General features: G+C 43.9%; 1 non-coding gene across 1 annotated transcript; it reads right to left on the bottom strand.

Annotated features, from left to right (window-relative positions):
* Window positions 1-6105: 6105 nt before the first annotated feature.
* trnai-aau (transfer RNA isoleucine (anticodon AAU)) lies at window positions 6106-6179 on the bottom strand. The gene has a single exon. It is a non-coding gene; the product is annotated as a tRNA-Ile (tRNA).
* Between the last annotated feature and the right edge of the window lie 1390 nt (window positions 6180-7569).

The raw sequence follows: 7569 nt of genomic DNA, 5'->3' as shown, positions 1-7569 counted from the left end.
ACTATTTTGCCTGGCGCGTCAGAGGCTGGGAGCGGATCTTATGGAGGCTTTTCAATCATGAGGGGCATGTATCGGGTAAATAGATAAGTTTCTTTCGCTCAAGTGTGGCAGTGCAGAACTAGAGGGTATAAACCAGGTGTGGGAGGGCGAGAATTGGAAAGGCAGTGATGGGCATTGGCTGCGCGCAGAGGGTGGTGTGTTTGTGGAATAAGTTGCCAGACAAGCAGGTGATGGATGGTATAATTCCAATACTTTTAAGGAATCTTAACGTGTATTTGAATAGGAAGGGTTTGGAGAGACATGGGTCAAGTGCATGCAATATCGGTTGGATCAATTGAAGATATCTGTTTGGAATGGACGAGTTCGGCCGAAGACTGTGCTTTCAGTGCTGTCCATATCTAATGAGCTCTATGATAGTGCAGCTGAAATGATAAAAAAAGATAAATAAATTCAATGAAGAAAATTGTCTCAAGTTGTTGAATTCAAAAAACTTCAGGTAATGTAATTTCAATTATTTTATTTATCTTTTTTAATTGTGATTTTTTCATTGTTCTGTAACTCTTATTTCTTGATTGTCTCTCTTTCTCTCGCTCCCCACACCATCAATATCTTTTTCCTTTCCACTTCCCGCTTTGCTACCCTTCTCCCCTGTTTTCCATTTTGTCTCAGGTTCACCCATCCCCCACATATTTTGTCACATAGCACTGGCTACAACCTGCGTCATTCACGGCTCCTAATCTCCCTTGGATCTCTCCATGCACTCTCATTATCACCTTTGCATCTGGAGCCCTTACTCACCATCTCTCAGCCTGGTGTAAACAGCTCCCTAATTCTACCCCTTTTTTATCTTTAACAAATGATCAGTTAGAATCGAAACGTCAGCTCTTTTCTCTCCTTGCAGATGGTGCCAGAACTGCTGAGACTTTCCAGCATTCTCTCTTTTGGTTTCCGATTCCAGCACCCGCAGTAATTTCATTTTATTAATGGCTCTATGATATTGCTGGTGTCATGATAACTCCAGCTTCGATGCATGAGAGGTGTGCAAGCGAATGAATTCCCTCTGGAAGTCGCGTGACAAGTATTAACAGAGATCAAGGAAAATAACATGAACGAATCTTTGATTTGAATTGAAGCCTGAACTCTGGTTCTGCTCCGAGACTGTGCCAGTTCTGCTTAATACTGCATATATTTCATACTTTGCATTTGTTTGTGAAAACAATTGAGACTGATTGATTTGCTGCAGACAACATCCAGCAGTCATCATGGTTACGGCGATCAAGTCGTGCGTCTATCCCTGTCAAATGTTTTATTGCGCAGGTGAGGCTTCCTGTTTCGTGGTTTGGTGGAGCACGTTGTTTGGAAAAATAGCAACGCAGCTGAGATCCGGCATGGGACCAGCGGGTTGACGTTCCATGACAGCGATGGTCGCCTTTCGAATGAATACACATCTCAACCGACCATGTGACAAGTTCTTGCAGACGGTGAAAGTAAAAGCCACAGCGAACACTAACACAGACCAGCTAACGACGGAAGCGCCTCACATGGTCAGTGCCGGGATTGAACGCACGACCTTGGCGTTATTAGCACCACGCTCTAACCAGCAGAGCTAACCGACCAACGCAGTCAAGTCGCGAAAGCAAATGCCTATATTCCCGGTGCTCACAACCGCGGCGGCTGTTCATTTTCCGCATCATGTCGATCGCACGATCGTCTGAAATACTTCCTTTCGTTGCAAAGCTTTTCAACGAAAAAAAAGCATTTAGTTTTCCGAACGCGCCTACTCGACTTAACCATTTGCTCTGATATTCAAAATTAAGCACAATGTTCGGACGCATGCAATTTCAATCGCAATGCCACCAGCTCAGCTGCAGCTTGTCATGTTGACAAATATCGTCTGGAGAAACGTACCTTCAACGATCGCTCACTGTTCTACTGGATACTCACAGACTTTTGGAGTCAGGGTTATGTGCTGCTTATAAACTGCTACGAACCTTATGCCAAATGCATTTGAATTGTAATCGAACAGTGGGATTTTTTCTGCTCCCGAACGACGCAGTTGCTTTGGTGTCAGCAACAGCTCAGAAGCCAATTGCACGTTTTCCTCAATCACTCACGTTGCTCATGCAATCTTCGTTTGACAGCATATTTAGCAAGTTATCACGCCTTCCTGCAGCGTTCGTCAGTGACAGATCAGATGCTAAGATGATTGCTTCAGACAGCATGCTACATCCTACATTTGAAAATGGAACAGTTGCAAACGTTTCCAGGCTGAACACTCACTCACTATTTTGCCTGGCGCGTCAGAGGCTGGGAGCGGATCTTATGGAGGATTTTCAATCATGAGGGGCATGTATCGGGTAAATAGATAAGTTTCTTTCGCTCAAGTGTGGCAGTGCAGAACTAGAGGGTATAAACCAGGTGTGGGAGGGCGAGAATTGGAAAGGCAGTGATGGGCAATGGCTGCGCGCAGAGGGTGGTGTGATTGTGGAATAAGTTGCCAGACAAGCAGGTGATGAATGGTATAATTCCAATACTTTTAAGGAATCTTAACGTGTATTTGAATAGGAAGGGTTTGGAGAGACATGGGTCAAGTGCATGCAATCGCGGTTGGATCAATTGAAGATATCTGTTTGGAATGGACGAGTTCGGCCGAAGACTGTGCTTTCAGTGCTGTCCATATCTAATGAGCTCTATGATAGTGCAGCTGAAATGATAAAAAAGATAAATAAATTCAATGAAGAAAATTGTCTCAAGTTGTTGAATTCAAAAAACTTCAGGTAATGTTATTTCAATTATTTTATTTATCTTTTTTATTTGTGATTTTTTCATTGTTCTGTAACTCTTATTTCTTGATTGTCTCTCTTTCTCTCGCTCCCCACACCATCAATATCTTTTTCCTTTCCACTTCCCGCTTTGCTACCCTTCTCCCCTGTTTTCCATTTTGTCTCAGGTTCACCCACCCCCCACATATTTTGTCACAGAGCACTGGCTACAACCTGCGTCATTCACGGCTCCTAATCTCCCTTAGATCTCTCCATGCACTCTCATTATCACCTTTGCATCTGGAGCCCTGACTCACCATCTCGAAGCCTGGTGTAAACAGCTCCCTAATTCTCCCCCTTTTTTTATCTTTAACAAATGATCAGTTAGAATCGAAACGTCAGCTCTTTTCTCTCCTTGCAGATGATGCCAGAATTGCTGAGACTTTCCAGCATTCTCTCTTTTGGTTTCCGATTCCAGCACCCGCAGTAATTTCATTCTATTAATGGCTCTATGATATTGCTGGTGTCATGATAACTCCAGCTTCGATGCATGAGAGGTGTGCAAGCGAATGAATTCCCTCTGGAAGTCGCGTGACAAGTATTAACAGAGATCAAGGAAAATAACATGAACGAATCTTTGATTTGAATTGAAGCCTGAACTCTGGTTCTGCTCCGAGACTGTGCCAGGTCTGCTTAATACTGCATATATTTCATACTTTGCATTCGTTTGTGAAAACAATTGAGACTGATTGATTTGCTGCAGACAACATCCAGCAGTCATCATGGTTACGGCGATCAAGTCGTGCGTCTATCCCTGTCAAATGTTTTATTGCGCAGGTGAGGCTTCCTGTTTCGTGGTTTGGTGGAGCACGTTGTTTGGAAAAATAGCAACGCAGCTGAAATCCGGCATGGGACCAGCGGGTTGACGTTCCATGACAGCGATGGTCGCCTTTCGAATGAATACACATCTCAACCGACCATGTGACAAGTTCTTGCAGACGGTGAAAGTAAAAGCCACGGCGAACACTGACACAGACCTGCTAACGACGGAAGCGCCTCACATGGTCAATGCGGGGATTGAACCCACGACCTTGGCGTTATTAGCACCACGTTCTAACCAGCTGAGCTAACCGACCAACTCAGTCAAGTCGCGAAAGCAAATGCCTATATTCCCGGTGCTCACAACCACGGCGGCTGTTCATTTTCTGCTTCATGTCGATCGCACGATCGTCTGAAATACTTCCTTTCGTTGCAAAGCATTTCAACGAAAAAAAAGTATTTAGTTTTCCGAACGCGCCTACTCGACTTAACCATTTGCTCTGATATTCAAAATTAAGCACAATGTCCGGACGCATGCAATTTCAATCGCAATGCCACCAGCTCAGCTGCAGCTTGTCATGTTGACAAATATCGTCTGGAGAAACGTATCTTCAACGATCGCTCACTGTTCTACTGGATACTCACAGACTTTTGGAGTCAGGGTTATGTGCTGCTTATAAACTGCTACGAACCTTATGCCAAATGCATTTGAATTGTAATCGACCAGTGGGATTTTTTCTGCTCCCGAACGACGCAGTTGCTTTGGTGTCAGCAACAGCTCAGAAGCCAATTGCACGTTTTCCTCAATCACTCACGTTGCTCATGCAATCTTCGTTTGACAGCATATTTAGCAAGTTATCAAGCCTTCCTGCAGCGTTCGTCAGTGACAGATCAGATGCTAAGATGATTGCTTCAGACAGCATGCTACATCCTACATTTGAAAATGGAACAGTTGCAAACGTTTCCAGGCTGGACACCACTCACTATTTTGCCTGGCGCGTCAGAGGCTGGGAGCGGATCTTATGGAGGCTTTTCAATCATGAGGGGCATGTATCGGGTAAATAGATAAGTTTCTTTCGCTCAAGTGTGGCAGTGCAGAACTAGAGGGTATAAACCAGGTGTGGGAGGGCGAGAATTGGAAAGGCAGTGATGGGCATTGGCTGCGCGCAGAGGGTGGTGTGTTTGTGGAATAAGTTGCCAGACAAGCAGGTGATGGATGGTATAATTCCAATACTTTTAAGGAATCTTAACGTGTATTTGAATAGGAAGGGTTTGGAGAGACATGGGTCAAGTGCATGCAATATCGGTTGGATCAATTGAAGATATCTGTTTGGAATGGACGAGTTCGGCCGAAGACTGTGCTTTCAGTGCTGTCCATATCTAATGAGCTCTATGATAGTGCAGCTGAAATGATAAAAAAAGATAAATAAATTCAATGAAGAAAATTGTCTCAAGTTGTTGAATTCAAAAAACTTCAGGTAATGTAATTTCAATTATTTTATTTATCTTTTTTAATTGTGATTTTTTCATTGTTCTGTAACTCTTATTTCTTGATTGTCTCTCTTTCTCTCGCTCCCCACACCATCAATATCTTTTTCCTTTCCACTTCCCGCTTTGCTACCCTTCTCCCCTGTTTTCCATTTTGTCTCAGGTTCACCCATCCCCCACATATTTTGTCACATAGCACTGGCTACAACCTGCGTCATTCACGGCTCCTAATCTCCCTTGGATCTCTCCATGCACTCTCATTATCACCTTTGCATCTGGAGCCCTTACTCACCATCTCTCAGCCTGGTGTAAACAGCTCCCTAATTCTACCCCTTTTTTATCTTTAACAAATGATCAGTTAGAATCGAAACGTCAGCTCTTTTCTCTCCTTGCAGATGGTGCCAGAACTGCTGAGACTTTCCAGCATTCTCTCTTTTGGTTTCCGATTCCAGCACCCGCAGTAATTTCATTTTATTAATGGCTCTATGATATTGCTGGTGTCATGATAACTCCAGCTTCGATGCATGAGAGGTGTGCAAGCGAATGAATTCCCTCTGGAAGTCGCGTGACAAGTATTAACAGAGATCAAGGAAAATAACATGAACGAATCTTTGATTTGAATTGAAGCCTGAACTCTGGTTCTGCTCCGAGACTGTGCCAGTTCTGCTTAATACTGCATATATTTCATACTTTGCATTTGTTTGTGAAAACAATTGAGACTGATTGATTTGCTGCAGACAACATCCAGCAGTCATCATGGTTACGGCGATCAAGTCGTGCGTCTATCCCTGTCAAATGTTTTATTGCGCAGGTGAGGCTTCCTGTTTCGTGGTTTGGTGGAGCACGTTGTTTGGAAAAATAGCAACGCAGCTGAGATCCGGCATGGGACCAGCGGGTTGACGTTCCATGACAGCGATGGTCGCCTTTCGAATGAATACACATCTCAACCGACCATGTGACAAGTTCTTGCAGACGGTGAAAGTAAAAGCCACGGCGAACACTGACACAGACCTGCTAACGACGGAAGCGCCTCACATGGTCAGTGCGGGGATTGAACCCACGACCTTGGCGTTATTAGCACCACGTTCTAACCAGCTGAGCTAACCGACCAACGCAGTCAAGTCGCGAAAGCAAATGCCTATATTCCCGGTGCTCACAACCACGGCGGCTGTTCATTTTCTGCTTCATGTCGATCGCACGATCGTCTGAAATACTTCCTTTCGTTGCAAAGCATTTCAACGAAAAAAAAGTATTTAGTTTTCCGAACGCGCCTACTCGACTTAACCATTTGCTCTGATATTCAAAATTAAGCACAATGTCCGGACGCATGCAATTTCAATCGCAATGCCACCAGCTCAGCTGCAGCTTGTCATGTTGACAAATATCGTCTGGAGAAACGTATCTTCAACGATCGCTCACTGTTCTACTGGATACTCACAGACTTTTGGAGTCAGGGTTATGTGCTGCTTATAAACTGCTACGAACCTTATGCCAAATGCATTTGAATTGTAATCGACCAGTGGGATTTTTTCTGCTCCCGAACGACGCAGTTGCTTTGGTGTCAGCAACAGCTCAGAAGCCAATTGCACATTTTCCTCAATCACTCACGTTGCTCATGCAATCTTCGTTTGACAGCATATTTAGCAAGTTATCAAGCCTTCCTGCAGCGTTCGTCAGTGACAGATCAGATGCTAAGATGATTGCTTCAGACAGCATGCTACATCCTACATTTGAAAATGGAACAGTTGCAAACGTTTCCAGGCTGAACACTCACTCACTATTTTGCCTGGCGCGTCAGAGGCTGGGAGCGGAACTTATGGAGGCTTTTCAATCATGAGGGGCATGTATCGGGTAAATAGATAAGTTTCTTTCGCTCAAGTGTGGCAGTGCAGAACTAGAGGGTATAAACCAGGTGTGGGAGGGCGAGAATTGGAAAGGCAGTGATGGGCATTGGCTGCGCGCAGAGGGTGGTGTGTTTGTGGAATAAGTTGCCAGACAAGCAGGTGATGGATGGTATAATTCCAATACTTTTAAGGAATCTTAACGTGTATTTGAATAGGAAGGGTTTGGAGAGACATGGGTCAAGTGCATGCAATATCGGTTGGATCAATTGAAGATATCTGTTTGGAATGGACGAGTTCGGCCGAAGACTGTGCTTTCAGTGCTGTCCATATCTAATGAGCTCTATGATAGTGCAGCTGAAATGATAAAAAAGATAAATAAATTCAATGAAGAAAATTGTCTCAAGTTGTTGAATTCAAAAAACTTCAGGTAATGTAATTTCAATTATTTTATTTATCTTTTTTAATTGTGATTTTTTCATTGTTCTGTAACTCTTATTTCTTGATTGTCTCTCTTTCTCTCGCTCCCCACACCATCAATATCTTTTTCCTTTCCACTTCCCGCTTTGCTACCCTTCTCCCCTGTTTTCCATTTTGTCTCAGGTTCACCCATCCCCCACATATTTTGTCACATAGCACTGGCTACAACCTGCGTCATT

The sequence above is a fragment of the Chiloscyllium plagiosum genome, unplaced genomic scaffold, assembly GCF_037043375.1.
Source record: "Chiloscyllium plagiosum isolate Xiang-an unplaced genomic scaffold, Cpla_swu_hap1 HiC_scaffold_52, whole genome shotgun sequence".
Lineage (NCBI taxonomy): Eukaryota > Metazoa > Chordata > Chondrichthyes > Orectolobiformes > Hemiscylliidae > Chiloscyllium > Chiloscyllium plagiosum.
Note: the sequence above shows the minus strand (reverse complement) of the source record. Positions and strands in the feature narration are given on the sequence as shown.